We start from the raw sequence: 4,963 nt of genomic DNA on the forward strand, positions 1-4,963 counted from the left end.
AGTGCTACATTTCCCTAGGGACGGAGGGATTGAAATGTATGGAGATAATTGTTTCCTCCAATCTTCCGGCCTGCTCCCCCGCCCTGGACCCATCTGTGACTGACCTATACTCCCCAGAGACAGATGTGTGTGCGTGTTGGTGTGTGTGCATGTATCCAGATACACACACGGGTACATGTTTGAACATACACTCAAATTAAAGCATGAACCAACTAAATGAATTAGCGTACATTTTTGATCACTGTAAAGCTAAAAAAAAAAAAAAAAAAAAAAAAAAAAACAGCATGCACCAAAACCAACTCACTAATTCAGTCTAAACAAGCCTTGAAGTCCTGAAGGGTGAAGGGTAAGAGAGTGAGCGATGATGATAGGCTTCTCGTGTCAGCGCTGTGAATATTTCCACAGAAGGAGCGGCGGGGGTGAAGGGTCATCAATCTTTCTGCGAAGACAGAAAGACAAATGGGCTGACACTCTCCTGTGAGCGGCTGTCATACATCTATCTCATCATTATTGAGCTGCTTGGGACTGGCACCACATCAGCCCATGTCACATCGCCAGCATTTTCACTCAGCCATGGTGCGCAGGATCAGACGCAAAGGCGACAGATGAGAGCTTCTTCACAGCGTGTGCAGAATCACAAGAAGTTTAAGGTTTCTTCCCTTGGTTAAGGAATTTAATCGTATCCAAAGCTTGGAAAATTTATGCTGCAGGGGGCTTTGGTTTTTGCTAATGAAAAGACAAAATGTGTAGTCAGTGAACGAATATGTTGATCAGTTGTTGCAATGAACAATTTAAATCATGTTTTATTCCTTTAAATTAAATTCCTATAAATCCAGACCCTGATGAATAAAATGTCCTCTTGGAAAAGGAACAAATGACACAAGTTATGCTCTTGGCGAAACACACTGACACAAAAAACACATTGTGTAAGCAAACACCGTCCTTCCACCCTCTTGGTAATTGTGTGCGTCTGTTTAAAAAGCCTCACAACTTCAGAGATGCTGCCCAAAATACCTGATCCGTCTCTGGAAGGAATGGCGAGCAGAGAGCGGCTAAGAATAGAATGGGGATGAGAGACCCGATCTATGCGATAGGCCGCCTATCACCGGGCACATCCTGCTGGCCTGATGTGTTTCGTTTCTGGTTGGCTGCTCAGTGTAATCACCAGGTGCAAGGAAATCTCATTATCCCACTGATCTACACAAGCCGGGCAGAACAGCAACTCTGGTCAGCGAGTGCATTAAAACTTTGACCCTGACATTAATTTGGCAGCGCTGGGTAGGTGCTCGCTCTGGCAGAAGGTGAGGGATCTTTGGTGGAGGGGATTCACTCAGCACAGGGCGGCAGCTGGTGGGTGCCCATGGAGTGAGGGGTTCAAAGATACAGAATATAGGCCAGAGGAGGCTATCTCTTAGAATCACTCTACCTTTGGGACAGCATTATGAGCCTCCTGAATGGGAGCATTAATACTGGTATCATTGATTGCTATAAATGAAATGCTTATTTATTCTTCACTAAGGCCGGCCCCACTGTGAAAGGTCAGTGGCATTCATTAAGACAAAGAAGGCAATAACGATGCTTAAAAACTTCATAAGCACTTAGATATTAAGCATAGGTCTGTGGAGGGAAGAGCCAAATGCCAAAATTATTGTGGACTTGATGAGTTTTTGTGTGCATGTTCCTTTGTCTTAGTGCTTGTGTGTGTGTGTGTGTGTGTGTGTGTGTGTGTGTGTGTGTGTGTCTACAGCAGAGCCTAAGGAGCAGACACGGCCGCCTCTGGAGATTAGAGTGCAATAAAGGAGGATGAACACGTCCGGAAACCTCCAGAATGGAATGCGCTCCAGACGCCGCCTTACTGGAAATCAATCCGCTCGGTCAGGCCCCCTGCGTACTAGGTTTAAGTGGGAGCGATGGCAAGAAAGAAGGAGGGAAGTGGAGAGAGAGAGAAAGAGAGAGAGAGAGAGAGAGAGAGGGAGGGAGGGAGAGAGAGGAGAAAATGAAGGAGAGGGGGAGCCTGAGTGAGAGAACTGATTGAAAGCACTGCGGTCAGCTGGATTAGTGGTCTACCTCTCAGCACTCAGGTCTGAGGAGAGGTCAATGAGAGAGAGAGGGGCGAGAGGGCAAGAAGGCAGCAGCTCGGTCTTGTTTGTTCGCAACACTCATCGGCTGAAGCTGTGATTCATTGAACACAACTCTGAAAATGCCAATATCGCTGTTAGTTTAATAGCATACGCACACTAAGGTGAGTCCACTCTCTCAACTGGGGCCAAACTGAAAGCAAACAAGGAGGATTATATTTTTTCATTTTCACCTAATCTTCCTGTAAAGCTTGTTTTTGCTTTATGATTTAAGGGGCTGAAAAAGTCAAATACGCATATTGGTTTTATTGCGGCACAGTGTGAACAGAGATGTTAAATTCACAATAGCTGTAAACCCAGACATCTTCTTTACAATATACAATATTTTGCTTCCTCAAACTAGAATTTCGCACCCAAGCCATTTTGGCTGCTCTTACAATTTCAAGAGTAAAGTCACCACACCAGATAAAAAGTGATAGAAAACTACAAAAAAATTGGGTGTTCGTCCAAAAGGAGAAATCTGCTGTGGAGGTGTTGGGCACACATACAGTAACTGCACTATGTCTTCTTCTTTCTCAGACTTTACTGACATAGCTTAATCAGCACGCGGAATAAATGGAGGCTTTGTCTCGATGACATTGGTGCAGAGATATTGACAACTTGAAGAGTCTCACAGTGCATACTGATGCACACTAAAGGACGACGGCATCTCACAGTGCACAGGGACTATGTAAGACATGCCGTACTGTAGCGCATACACTATATACATCACTCTGCATATAAATATTCAACTTCAACTTACAAACTACTACTTACCACAGCATATGTCTAAATGTCTGGGCAAAAAATGTCTCCAAACTCTACAAATAATGTTTTCATTTCCCACTTTTATTTGATGCTAGCAACAAAACAATATGGGTTTTGTTGGTTGCATCTGCTCCATGAATATTATATGAGCTTTGGGTGGAACAAAGCTGAACATAAAGGATTGTGGTATTTTTTTTTTTTTTTTTTTTTTTAATTAAATTCCATGAGGGTGCTTCCCAGACATTTTATGGTCCCTGCGGAACAATGAAATGTCCTGGCATTATGAAAAATCCCAATAATCAGATCAATTGCCACGAAAGCACATCTCTTAGGATGGCAACTTGCCTTTCATGCCATTTTGAAGTCTATTGCCATTTCGGAGAGATCTCCGGAGTACACATCTACGTTAGCTAAATGGCAAGAGCAGTAAGCTAATATTTTGAGTGTCAAGCATGTCATCATTTGGAGGTAGTCAGTAAATATAGGTGTAGAATGGAAATATTGACACTGGCACAAATGAAATACTGAAGAAAGAAACAAGAGGGGGGTAGCGCTAGAGAGGGAAATGAAGTGCGAGTAGAAGAAGAAGCAAGAGAGGCGGTGCGCTTGTGTTGTGTCTTAGAAATGAAGTGATCGAAGATTCTCACACGCACCACAGTGGGGTTTATTCATAAGCCAAGCTGTTGTCTGTCATTTGGCCAGGGCCACTTACTGCTGTTGGGAAAGAAATGATCCAGGCCTCGATCTGAATAGAGAACCGCATGTTGTCAAGTCAATACTTTGCTATTGAAATCTTGGACAATGACTTCCCTGTAAGGCAAAAAAAAAAAAAAAAAAAAAAAAAAAAAGTCTGACCTTCAACAAATCACGACTCTTTCAGCATGCGGCAAAGAGCTCTGTCCTTCTGTCTGCTCCTCCGTCTGCCCGTCTGAAAGCAAAGGAAAATATAATTCAGATGAAACTGTTGATTGTAGATGCAAGTTAAGTATTAAAAGTACTTCATCATTTTAGGTGAGAGTACGTTGTTTCTATGTATCCACCTGAACTGTACATTTAATATGCACCGCTACTATATTGTTGCTCCTAATCTGGAAGGAAGGGTCTGGACAAAATCACTCAAAAAATAAGATAGATATGGAATGTTATCTTTAGCCTCTCTGAGAGTCTAAGACTGCACTGTGCAGCAAGAGGGCAGCAGATGAGCACTCACTCTGTCCTGAAGGCAAGAAGGATCAAAGAGCCCACATTAACGTTGGGATGACAACAGAATAAATGCTAATATTTGCCATGGCTATGCTGTAATTTCCCACCAAACACTCGCTTCGGCCCACTTGATCGTCACATAGATGTGCACCAATGCTTTAACCACATAACCTCTCAACTTTCAGCCAATTTAATGACATTAGAAGTAGTTCTAAAGAAACACCGAAAGACATTCGTCTCTCTAAGCAACAGCTTGTATCTGAAGGTTCCCCTTGTCCTGAGTTTAGCCAGCTATGGTAATGAGGTGATTTGCATGAAGCTCGAGTTTGGGGCAGAGCCCGGGGCAGGGCTGAAAACATCAAACACCTCAGAAACACAGAGAGGCAGTGGAGCCTCTCCTCAGTCATAGCCCCACCAGGACATGCTGCTATATCAACGCCAGGCTCATCATGTCTCGCTGTTGTAGCGACTGATCACTACTGGATGAACAAGCCATGAAAATCCCAAAAATGCATCTTAACAAGTTACTTAATCTCACAGTCTGTCTTAAAAAATCTAGTTTTTCTTAAAACAAGTGCATTGAACTGAAGTGATCTGCTAGTGAGTTGAGGTAATCACACTTACTGTAATGCTGATCAACAATTTTATTGAATCAAGTGTCACTTTCTTAGTTAGTGGGCAGATCTGCCTTGTTTCAACATATTTATGATCTTGTTCTCAGAAAGAAAAAAAAATGCTTAAAGCAAGTGTAACTGCATTGGAAACCAATAGAATTATCTCCTCTTACTCGCAGAATTCGTCACTTGTTTTGGAACAACAAGCTTTTGATTATGAGACTAAATGAATTGTTAAGAGCCCAGATGTTTGCAGATCCT

The sequence above is a fragment of the Myripristis murdjan genome, chromosome 17, assembly GCF_902150065.1.
Source record: "Myripristis murdjan chromosome 17, fMyrMur1.1, whole genome shotgun sequence".
In the NCBI taxonomy this organism is placed as follows: Eukaryota; Metazoa; Chordata; class Actinopteri; order Holocentriformes; family Holocentridae; genus Myripristis; species Myripristis murdjan.